This window comes from Triturus cristatus, chromosome 9, assembly GCF_964204655.1.
Source record: "Triturus cristatus chromosome 9, aTriCri1.1, whole genome shotgun sequence".
Classification (NCBI taxonomy): Eukaryota; Metazoa; Chordata; class Amphibia; order Caudata; family Salamandridae; genus Triturus; species Triturus cristatus.
Genome location: NC_140592.1, coordinates 692,726,182 through 692,738,204, shown reverse-complemented (window position 1 = coordinate 692,738,204; position 12,023 = coordinate 692,726,182). Strand labels below are relative to the sequence as shown.

Genomic DNA, 12,023 nt, shown 5'->3' with positions numbered 1-12,023 from the left:
TTAATTTATCCTTCCTTTACCTACTTTGCAAGCGTGCTGAACTGTGCAGCACATATGCAAAGTAAAAAAAGCTTTGCACCATGCCTAGCATAGTGTTTTGTACAGGAAGAATACCCATCCTGTACAAAACCTATGCTATACTCATGCACACACCCTAACGCTATAGCGCTATGGTGTGTTCATGGCGCACTGCAGCTTAAATCATCACCAGCGCAAGGGGAGGAGAGAGCCATCTCTTTGAAAATATGGTGCTCTCCTACTCCCTCCCTGTCGCGCAGCGCAGCCTGGAAAGGGGGGGGGGGGTGGTGGTGAGCTGCATGGAGATTTTCTAAATATACCCCTTTTGTATTCAAAAGAAGGCTTTTAACTTGTGGTACTCCCTCATATTCAGTAGAGATTGCCGTCATTTGTGTATAAGACATTACCTGACTTTTTTCTAATATTGTGATCTATAGGAAATGACTAAACAAAACACAGGTTGAAATAAAATTGATCCAAAATGACTTCTAAATGCAATTTTCTTGCGCTTAAACACATACCCGATCCCAAAAGGGCTCAGGCTACCATAGATAGAATAGTAAAAGTAGACAAGAAATGGTCAACAAAAACTGGCACTTCGTTGTTTGCTTCTGGATTTGCTGGCCTCTTCAGTTCTCTTCTGACAAGGCAGACCTTTATGGAAAGTTCTCACTGCATCTTTTTGATGTTCATGGTTCGCCAGCTTTTGGCCTTTTACACAGATTTCATAAACTCTGAAAGATAACAAAACAATAGATTAGGATCTTTTATCAAAGAGAGTGCTGCCTTCAAAATGGAACAAGACCATAAGCCTCCAACACTGCTTATGGTGAGTGGTCATGGGAGCCCAGGTGGTATTAGGTCATTGGTCATGTTGGAGGTGGAGAAAGAAAATGTCCATTCCTGAATTGTGATAGAGAAAGAAGCAATTTCAGAAGATCAATCTCCTAGTTAAGAGGAGCCAAATATAGTCAATCTGCATAGCGTACTAATTCACTTTTTGATCGCCTGCTCTTCAAAAAAGGAAAGAACACCTTTCTTGCTGTGCCCTACATGGACCCAATTGTTAGACAGGATATAGTCTTCAGAGACTGTGTTCAATTAGTTAAGTGACTGTTCTGCCAAGAAATATCTGGTCCCCAAAAGGATCCTACACATGTAATGCTTCGAGTGGTGTGTGCCATATCCTGCACATGGCCACATTTAGTATTAACATACACACCATCATACTATTTTAAACATAATGTAAAAATATAAAGTAGTAGTCTGTGGGCAGTAATCTGAAATCTAGGCATAGCTCACCTAACAGTGACACAAATTATGTTTTTAAATCCATAAAAAGAAAGTAGATATGTATAAAATATATCCACAATACTTTCAGATTGGAACAGATATAATATACCAAAGTAGGAAGAAACAAAGCAACTCACCCTTTGTATTGCAAATCATCGATCCATGGAATATTTTTGATGATGTTGATATTTTGTAGGATGTTTCACCTGGTCAATGCAGACTGCAGCCGGCAAATGATTGGTAGTCATCTCCTTTCAGCATGTGCCACATACCTGAGCTATAAAGGAAACAAATAATTTCAAGTGAGCAGATACAAGTGGAGGGTAGAAAAAAAGTTATGGATTTGGGTGTTGAGTATTATGGTACTTAGCAGGACTGTCACATAAATGCTCTCACTTTGAAGTCAGAGAAAGAAAAATAAAACACCAAGCTCCCTGAAAGAGAAAGTGTTAGAAATGGGGGTCTCTAGTTGGCAATGGCTGGCCACTGTCCAAGTAGGGACCCTTCTTCCTAAGTCAGAGTAAGCAGCCTACACCCTTTGACAACCCCTGCTCAACCCTGTGGTAACGTAGCACGAGCAGCTAGGCTTATCTCAGAGGCAGTGTGTGAAGCATTTATGACCATACACAGTAATATAATGAGGAACACTACAAATGGACACCACTCAAGTAGTTATGAAAAATAGGTATTTTTATATAGACTTAATCACAAGACCAATAACAGTAAAAATCCACAATACTATAAAAATATAATTACTTTAGAAATGCTGCAAGGAAAAATAGTTCAGGATGCACAAAATGATGTTTAGTTCAAGGCAGGGGTCTCTGCGACCCTTTTACTCACAAAGTATCTGGTTCCTGGAGCAAAGCAACAAAAATGTCGCTAAGGAGTTGTAGCGAGAAATTTCCTCACGCTAACCAGCGATGCGTTGAATCCTTACCGCGAGGGAGGATGATGCGCTGGGTTGCGGGCAGGACAAAGCGACAAACTTCCTCATGCTAAGCCGGTGATGCGATGAAATCCTTGCCGCGAAGGGAGGATGATGCACTGAGCCTGTTGCGTGTGCGATCTTGCTGCGTTGACAAAGATGGCGCTCCGCGAGGGAGCGACGATCCGGATTCGATGCGGGGAAAATGGCGATCGCTCGGCGTCCGCGCTGCGATGATCCTGTTGCGATGATTTCAGATAGCGGGCGTTTTCAGGCCCGCAGACAGGTGCTGCGACGATCTTCGGGGTTAGCGAGCGCTCGGCGACAGCGGAGCGGCGATTTTTCTCACGCTCACCAGCTGCAGCGGCTCGCTAACGGAGGTTAGCGACTATTTTCAGCGCTCTCTTCTCAACAGTAGAAATAGAGGTCCTGGAACACACAGGAGCCTCACCTGCAGATAGTAATCCTCGCTGGGAGGAAACAGGAGGCTGATGGTGGAGTCTGATGTGCCTGAGACTCCAGCAGGAGGCTAGCTCTCTCCTAGCCCTTGGGTAGTTGCTGTAGCAAAAGAAATAAAAGTCCAATCAAAGTTCCTTTCCTCTTCTTGAAGTCCAGTAGTAACAGCTGCAGGCCAGTCCCAGGAACAGCACACAAGCACAAGGACAGTCCTTCTCCTGCAGATTCTTGTAGCCACACGGACAGAGGTTCTTCTTGTTATCCAGGAGCAATACCAATTGTAGGGGTTTGTGCACAAATATTTATACCCCCAAAGTCTTTGTTCTTAGGGGTCCCAAGCCTCTGAACCCAGCCAGAACCAGTTTTGCCCAGCCCTGGAGCACTTTGTTGATCAGGCTGCATCCTTCCTTTCAGAAAGAGGGGGTCTGCCTCAGACGCACAGTGGGAGGTGGAGCCAGCTTTCACCTTGCCAGGCACAGCCCTATTCAAGTGCAGGAGCTACCCCTCCCCTCACACCTAGGCAGGTCGCTCTATTCAACCCAGGTCTGACTCAGCCTGCCCTGTCCCTCCAAAACCAGACAGCCAATACACATAATAGCAGAGCAACTGGAAGGCTTAGGCAAGAAAGTACCTATACTCTAAAAGTGGTAGTTTCAAACACAGAATATAAAAATAACCTTCACTAAAAGATGTATTTTAATATTCTGAGCTCAGGCATACTAGATTCGTTTTTCTACCATGCTCTGTGGGTCAGTTAGGACTATAAGATGTAATAGCCCAGACCTCCCATTCTGGCCTATGGAGAACAGGTAGCCTTACAGTAGTGAAAAACGAAATTGGGTGTAATTCACTACTAGGACATGCTACATACAACAGGGCATGTCCTACCTTACACATACAATGCGCCCTATCATAAGGGGGGCTTACATGATGCCAAGGGAAGGTTTAGGGGCTGGGAAGCGGGTGCACTTCACAGCCAAGATGGCAGTTCTGGACTGCACGCAGACACTGCAGTGGCAGGTCTGAGACACACTTTACAAGCTGCTTCTGTGGGTGGCACAAACCAGTGCTGCAGGCCCACCAGCAGCATTCGGTTTACCAGCCCTGGGCACACACCGGCCACGCTACTAGGGACTAACAGGTAAACTGAATAAGCCAATCATGGATGTACCAATTCATATGTCATCTTTACAAAGGGAGCATTCGCGCTGTGGCACTGAATGGCAGCGGCACAGCGCCCAGAGCATCTATAACCAGCAAAAACAGAGGAGACACAGCGAAAAAAGGAAGGGAGACTCACGCCAATGGTGCCAGGTCTAACAGAAAGCCTGACATTCGACCTCAGTCTTAGAATGCACAGCAAATGTAATAAGATAGTAACAAAATGTAAACGTTTGTTTGCAGACAGCGAATTCGTAAGAATACAGTAAACCAGGCTTTGGCAACAGGAGGGGCAAACTCAAGCTGGATAGCCTAAAGCAAATAAAGTCAGCTAATAGAAAGCCAGAAAATGTAAGTTACACTCCACAGAGCCAATGGTAAGCAATGGGTAAATGCATTCCTAGGTCAGTAATCTGAATCTCCCCAAGATGTCTTCAGCAAACCAGACAGCTGGGCTGTCTGCCAGGCTTCAACCTAAAAAGGAGCTTAGTTACGTAGATAAAAAAATATATATACAAAGGAAGAGAATGAAACATGGTAGGAATAACAAAATTGTGATGAAAAGATGGTGAAACAAATCGAGAGGAAAGAGTGACTAAAAGTACAAGATGCAGAGGATAAAGGGCAGAGAGAGGGAAGAAAATGGTGACAGAATGAGTTTCAATCATAATTTCTTTTGTAGGTTTGAGCCTATGTGGTTTTTTTTTTAACGTCTGGTGATTTCACTAAAATTATTTATGCAATAGACTTAAATTGCAAGGACGTTCAGTAAGGTCTCTTCTTCCACTGGCCTGTTGCGCCACTTTTCATTTTTGTCCCACCCAGTGCAGCACACAACATGGGCAGCGGATCAGTCAGCTCACTTCAGCTGAATGACTAACTTCACTGTGACATCATTCTTCCTTCATAAGGAACACATTGCGAGACAACGTAGTTCCTTTCAGGAACTGCTAAAGCAAGTGTGCTATCTGAGAAAAAAAAATCGTAGCTTTTTTTTTTTGACCAACAAGAACCCTGCAGCTACTGCTAACAATATAGCTTTGCAAAAGAAAGATATAAAACTAGCACTGACAAAGCCAGAAGGCTGGCAGGCAACGTCCGACCTATTTGCTTTGCTAGATCCAGTTTCTCACCGTATTCTGTACCTATAGTGCCAGTTTTATATTCTGATAAATAGGACTACAAAGCACAGAGTGCAAACAAAAATAACTTGCGTGCGCAACTCAAATGGATTTTAGAAACTCAGGAGGTCTGCTTGGTTCAGAGACAATCATGTAGAAGGCCAAGATATTTTAACACTACTTTTTACCTACTTCGACGTCTACATATGTTTGGTGAGTGTAATGGGGTAGAACATCAGAGTGGAGTGTCTGAGAGTGGCATGGAGTGAAGTGGTGTAAAATACAGTGGTGCAAAGTAGATTGGCATAGAGTGCATTGATTTTGAGTAAAGTTGTGTAGAGTGCATTGCCGTAGTGTAGAGTGCAGTGGCATAAAGTAGAGCGGTGCAGAGTAGATTGCAGTGGCGTAAAATGCAATGGCATAGAGTGGAATGATTCAGAGTTGAGTAGAGCGGCGATGATTGAAGTGGCATAGAGCTGAGTGGTGCACAGTGGAGTGCAGCGGCATAGAGTGCAGTCATGCAGAGTCAAGTTCCAGAATACAGGTTCGTAGAGTACAAGATCTTAGAGTGGTGCAGAGAGCAGTGACGTAGAGTACAGTAGTGCAGAGTAGAATACGGGGGTATGAGTGCAGTGACAGAGTAGAATGTTGTAGAATATAGTGACGTAAAGTGCAGTAGTTCAAAGCAGTTGGCGTAGACGCAGTGGTGTAGGGAGCACTGACTGAGTAGAGTGATGTAGAATGCAGTGGTGTGGAGTGCAGTGGTTTAGAGTACAGTGACATAGCGTAGACAGCAGTGGCGTATATTGCAGTAGGGTGGCGCAGAATACAGTGGCATAGAGTGTAGTGATGTAAAGTGCAGTGGTGCTACGTAGTTGGCATAGGTAGTGGCTTAGGGTGCATTGGTTGTGAGTAAAGTGGTGTAGAGTTAATTGGCGTAGAATGCCTTTGTTTAGAGTAGAGTGGCATACGGTTGAATGCAGTGGAGTTGAGTGCCGCAGAGTGCAGTGGCATAGAGTGTATTGGTTTTGAGTAAAGTGGTGTAGAGTGTAGTGGAGTGGCGAACAGTGGAATAAAGTGCCATAGACAGCAGTGGCAGAGTAGACTGTTTCAGAGTAGAGTGAAGTGGCATAGAGTGCAGTGTAGGCTAGAGTGGACTGGAGTATGGTGAAGTGGAGCAGAGTAGCAGAGAGTGCAGTGTTGCAGAGCATACTGTTTTCAGTGCAGTGGTGTATATTATAGTAGCGTGGAGTGCAGTGACGCAGAGCAGAACAGAGTAGCATAGAGTGCAGTGACGCAGAGCAGAACAGAGTGGCATAGAGTGCAGTGACGCAGAACAGAGTGGCATAGAGTGCAGTGACGCAGAGCAGAACAGAGTGGCGTAGAGTGATTGCAGAGTAGATTGGCGTACAGTGCTTTGGTTTTAAGTAAAGTGGTACAGAGTGCAGGGTGACAGAGTGAAGTGTAGTGGAGAGGGAGAGAGAGAGAGAGAAGAGAAAAAAAAAAAGAAAGATGGAATCCTTTTACAATGGGATTCGCTAGGGGGATAACATATGCCAAGCGGTTTTAAGGCTCGAAACAAACATACCGTGTACATTACTATTTTTATGCAAACAATACAATAACTTTCACCTGAGTGATTGTTGCAAGCTGATCCTTGTGCAATGCTCTGTTCAGAAATGGGGCACTTGGTACTCAGGAGGGCCCATTAGAATCCTTCAGCGGGTGCTGCAGATCAGTCTGCATATAACAAACACATCGAATTATCATACACGTCATTATGTATACATACTGTAAAAAAATAAAAAGCAGTGGTTGTGGATGGAGATTTGACATATTTACGGATTATGAGAATAAAATCCAATGGTAAGCATCAAAAGCCCTAATCTATCCTTTAACCAGTTTCCTTTTTCAGGAATCACTGTTTCTCAAACAAACTATTAGTATTACAGGAATACTATCAGAGTCTAAGAGAACAAATATGGTAAGAGTGAAAAATGAAGCAAGTCAGCTTATATACTATAAATGAGCCACTATATATTTTAGAGAATGCTGCATTTGTTTCCTCGAATATATAAAAACCAGGGCTCACTACAAATTATAAACTGCCAACTAATTCCCATGTATGCCTTTTAACTGTGCTAGCATTTGGTAAAGTTTTTAAAGACATCACATTGGTAAACGCAAACCTGCTTATGAGCTATGCAAGTGAGAGGTGGAATACAAAGCATCAGAGAATGAAGTGCGGAAGGGTAGGTGGCCTGGTTTTAAATGATCAGTCTTGCTTACCTACTAAGCTTCTCACTTCTGATTGTATTAATGCAGGTTTCTTGTGCTCTCAGTCTCTGTCCAGTTTACTGCTAGTCTGGCCGCAGGCTCCAACCGTCTTCCTTCCTCCTTTGATGCTCCTCTGGTACTGACCAGTATATGTATCACTGGAGTTTGATGTGTCTTGAAAGGCCATTACAGGTTTAATTTTATATAATGTTAGAAATTGTGTGCTTTGGAAGTCAATGGGTAAATGATCCTGCTGCAAACAGCCTTATGTAAAATGCAGGTAAGGGTTTCAATCTAAGTATACTTGACTCAGACTTTCAATCACGTAATATTAGTAGTCATCTATGTGACAGTGCTTGTGGTGGTCCGCGGAATAAAGAAATTAAAGAAAGCTTAAGGATAGTGTACGAATGTAATAGCTACCTAAAATTTTGGTAGAGGAATGTCTAAGTTTTACGATTATTGCTAGGGTTGCCAGCTGGCCAGTTTTGTACCGCATGATTGGTATTATATTCTCCCTGTCGGTAGAAATGTTAGGAAAATCACGTAATGCCCTTACTTTTCTGTTATCAGTATATTCTTTAAACATTAAAATCATGTAAGAAGAAAACAATTTTAAATGTGCTCTACAACATCATTAATATCCCCAAAACTACAAGTGAACAAAGACAGAAAGGCTGTGTCAACAATCAATACAAGCGAGTTCATATAAAGTTCTACTCAAGAATCATAGCAGACTTAAAAAAATGACGAGATGGCCATTATTTTTCTCTAGGAAAGGTGACAACCCTGATAATTGATATTCATCGAACTAACAATGTCCTAGCAAGGGACTAAAAGTAAGCTGTGCAATATACGGAAAGAAACATACTAAAGCAGAAAAATACAATTACTTGTATATAAATATTTTTTATTTTTGTGAACCATTTAAAGTCAGATCTGCCTGTTAATTCTCTGTAAAACTAAACTCCTGTGTCGCAAATATCCCATAAAGTGGACAAATGTAACTACAAAGGATACATTTCAGACCCGAATTTACTTTGCAACAGAAATATGATCGTTTTGCCCCTCTTACCTTGTGCTAGCAAGCCGATCTTTGTCTGCCGATTAAATCTTCCTATGCAGAGCTGAAACTCTCGAAGGTGGCAGAAAGAGAAGAGAGTGCAGGGAATCGCCATAGTGTTTGATAAAAGAGACCTCGACGCAGTCCTCTTCAAGTTGCATTGTTCACACAGGTGCCCGGCGCAGGCAGTGACGTAATTTCCGGTGCCACAGGATGTGCGTAGGCCAGGTTTTGAAGTACAGTGCATTACAAAACTAAGTCTTATGTCGTGGGTCAGCTGCTGCAGCTAAGCCAAGCAACACATATTTGCTGGAAAAGTTCTGCTTTTTTCTGGTATGTCACTGAACTTTTTCTTAATGTAAAAAACATGTCCAAAACTCAAGTTGGTAAAGAGATTTTAGTAACCACACACGTTAGTTACAGCCTGCGCATGCTCGCGTTTCCCTCCTGTATCTGAACACCATGAAAAGAAGTTAATTGTTTTAAGGCGTCACCTGTAACGCTGCCTTCCTTATTCATGCAGCACAGCAGGCATTAAAGGGGTGTGAAGCGCCTGGGGACCCAGAGGACACAAAGCATTGAACCAGGATCACGTGCATTCCTCTGAACTTCACAACATTGTGAAAAGGGGAAAAGTTATTTAATGAAAACAAAACATTACAGCGTTCTCGTCCACCAGCTTTCAGCAGCTGACCAATTTTAATGTTGCGCAAAAGATTAAAGGGGACCTGATTTTTTATTTATTTTGTTTCCTCCCATAGGGATAATGCGAATAATTCCTGTCAAGAAGCAGTGTAAATGATTCTCACCTTTTCATTTGCTTGACCGAAACGCTGATTAACGCTGGCCTTTCTTGAATTTCTTATGTCTATTTGCCCTAAAGTTCTGTGAGTGTATTTAATGGGCAGTTCTTGAAGGGAACAGATGTTTTGGTGGAGAGCCCTGGCATCTCAAGCATCGCTATTGGTAATGTGATGCAGCCTTACTGGCGTCCAGGGTCAGTGCCAGTGCCAGTATTTAATATTGCATCAATGTCTGTGTATTTAGATAACAGTTTATTCTTCATCATTTTGCCCTATTTCATTGTAGAATTTGTCTCATCCTGCTGCTTAATTCAGTCTACCCTGTTGCATTACTGCGTGCTATATTTCAACTTAATCCCAGTGGTCCTGCCTTCAATGCTTCATTTGCATCATTAATATTAATTATAGATCATTTTAATGATTTGATCTTTGTTTTTATTCATTTTAATTATTTGCAAATATTTACAAGTATAAAAAAATGTTAACTGTGATTTACCTAAAATACAGTTAAATGACACTCTGGGTGCTTATTACATGTTACATTTTAAATGGTGTTTATTGCTCAGTAATCGGGTAATTCTTAAATCACAAATCGCAAAATGGCTTAAACTTTACTAACAAAAATGAAATCCAAATGGTGGATATATCCTCTACAATCAGTAATCAACAAATCTTTCCCAAACCATCATGAACCCGGTCCTTCTGTTGAATGCATTTAGTGCCTGTGAAGTAATCTGTACTCATTTTCAAATGATCACCAAAACATCACAAACAAACTCATCTCGTGAAGTAATCGAATACTCATTTTCAAGTAATCCAGAAATCATCAGGAACAATTCACATCTTGTGAAGTCATCAGGTACTCATTTTCAAGTCATCCGCAAATTGTCAGGTTAAGTTTGTAAACCTTGCTGATGACTTCAAGAGCTTGATGATGTCTGATGACGTGAAAATGACTTCTAAAGTAGTTTGATGATCATCCAATGGCTCTGGGATGGCTTCTAAAGTCATCCTGTTTGACCTGGGTGGATGGCATTGGATTGAGTTGGGGAAGTGTGTTTTTTGGGGTGGCCTTGCTGATGTTGTTGGGGCTCGCCATGTGGCTGGTGGCCATTTTGAGGCCTAGGCCTGCAAGCTTGCCTGGCCTTGTCTGCCAACAGGCCTGCTTTCATCCACTGCTACCAGAGCAGGTAGCCACAGCTTTAGTAATCTACTGTTTTCTGTGTGCTCTGTTGAATTTAGACATCATTTAGGGCATGGATGGCATTGGATTGAGTTGGGGAAGTGTGTTTTTTGGGGTGGCCTTGCTGATGTTGTTGGGGCTCGCCATGTGGCTGGTGGCCATTTTGAGGCCTAGGCCTGCAAGCTTGCCTGGCCTTGTCTGCCAGCAGGCCTGCTTTCATCCACTGCTACCAGAGCAGGTAGCCACAGCTTTAGTAATCTACTGTTTTCTGTGTGCTCTGTTGAATTTAGACATCATTTAGGGCATGGATGGCATTGGATTGAGTTGGGGAAGTGTGTTTTTTGGGGTGGCCTTGCTGATGTTGTTGGGGCTCGCCATGTGGCTGGTGGCCATTTTGAGGCCTAGGCCTGCAAGCTTGCCTGGCCTTGTCTGCCAGCAGGCCTGCTTTCATCCACTGCTACCAGAGCAGGTAGCCACAGCTTTAGTAATCTACTGTTTTCTGTGTGCTCTCTTGAATTTAGACATCATTTAGGGCATGGATGGCATTGGATTGAGTTGGGGAAGTGTGTTTTTTGGGGTGGCCTTGCTGATGTTTTTGGGGCTCGCCATGTGGCTGGTGGCCATTTTGAGGCCTAGGCCTGCAAGCTTGCCTGGCCTTGTCTGCCAGCAGGCCTGCTTTCATCCACTGCTACCAGAGCAGGTAGCCACAGCTTTAGTAATCTACTGTTTTCTGTGTGCTCTCTTGAATTTAGACATCATTTAGGGCATGGATGGCATTGGATTGAGTTGGGGAAGTGTGTTTTTTGGGGTGGCCTTGCTGATGTTTTTGGGGCTCGCCATGTGGCTGGTGGCCATTTTGAGGCCTAGGCCTGCAAGCTTGCCTGGCCTTGTCTGCCAGCAGACCTGCTTTCATCCACTGCTACCGGAGCATGTAGCCACAGCTTTATTGATCAAGTGTTTTCTATGTGATCTGTTGAATTTTTAGACATCACCTTCCTGAGAGTGTAGTGTGGCTGTACACAGTACTAGTAGTATAACATAGCTCTAGTGAAAAAAAATTCATAAATGGCTAGACTATCTTTTGTTTGCACTAGTACAGTACTAAGTAACTGAACCACAAAAACAAATGCAACATTTCACTGATGTTCTTCTCCTGTCTTCTTTGCTTTTAGGTGCACAAAAGACAGAGTAGGAGGTGTCATCGGCATCACCTGGCTACCCGTTGTACTGCCAGCCAGACAGAAGTCCTGCTGCGCATCACGCCCACGTGTGACCAGAACTTGTTGTGCATCTGCCTCCTGCCTGACGTCGGAATAAGATGGCCCCAAAGAAAGGTACCATGCCAGTACCAAGAAAGTTGCTGGTGAGAAGAAGGAACAGAAAAAGGAAGTGCCATTAACCACGACTGGTGGTGTGCCGGCCAAGGTTTTTTTTGGCACCAAAGCGTTGTCCGGGAACCAAGCTGGGAGCAGCACAGCGGTCCAGCAACCCCACCAACCTAGGCCCAAGGGCTTTACTGTCGCAGAGGTAGCCAGTCTACTAACGGGCAGCGATGTTGAAGAAATGTCATTACCGCAAAGTAGTACACAATCAAGTTCAACGCAGGCGCAAACTCAGCAGATCAGTGTGCAGCCGCCGCAACAAGAACAGCAGCAGCAGCCGCCGCAACAAGAACAGCAGCAGCAGCCGCCGCAACAAGAACAGCAGCAGCAGCCGCCGC

At 43.5% G+C, this 12,023-nt stretch overlaps 1 long non-coding RNA gene across 1 annotated transcript; it reads right to left on the bottom strand.

The window, feature by feature from the left end:
- Positions 1–489: 489 nt before the first annotated feature.
- Positions 490–8,480, bottom strand: LOC146798511 (uncharacterized). The gene is made up of 5 exons (XR_014968716.1): positions 8,330–8,480; positions 7,267–7,772; positions 6,610–6,717; positions 1,449–1,588; positions 490–752 (listed from the first exon to the last, which is right to left on the bottom strand). It is a non-coding gene; the product is annotated as an uncharacterized LOC146798511 (long non-coding RNA).
- Between the last annotated feature and the right edge of the window lie 3,543 nt (positions 8,481–12,023).